The sequence below is a fragment of the Arachis duranensis genome, chromosome 9, assembly GCF_000817695.3.
Source record: "Arachis duranensis cultivar V14167 chromosome 9, aradu.V14167.gnm2.J7QH, whole genome shotgun sequence".
Classification (NCBI taxonomy): domain Eukaryota; kingdom Viridiplantae; phylum Streptophyta; class Magnoliopsida; order Fabales; family Fabaceae; genus Arachis; species Arachis duranensis.
In genome coordinates, this window is record NC_029780.3 from 27,614,784 (window position 1) to 27,615,109 (window position 326).

Genomic DNA, 326 nt, shown 5'->3' on the forward strand with positions numbered 1-326 from the left:
GAGCTTGTTTTCTTGAGTTGTCTGCCATCTCTAGTGAGATTTTTGCAGCTTGTACCTCAAAGATCCCTAACTTCTCCATTACAGAGAGAGGCATGAGGTTTACACTTGATCCTAGGTCACACAAGGCCTTCTTGAAGGTCATGGTGCCTATGGTACAAGGTCTTGAAAACTTCCCAGGATCCTGTCTCTTTTGAGGTAGTTTCTGCCTAGACAAGTTATCCAGTTCTTTGGTGAGCAAAGGAGGTTCATCATCCCAAGTCTCATTACCAAATAACTTGTCATTTAGCTTCATGATTGCTCCAAGGTATTTAGCAACTTGCTCTTCA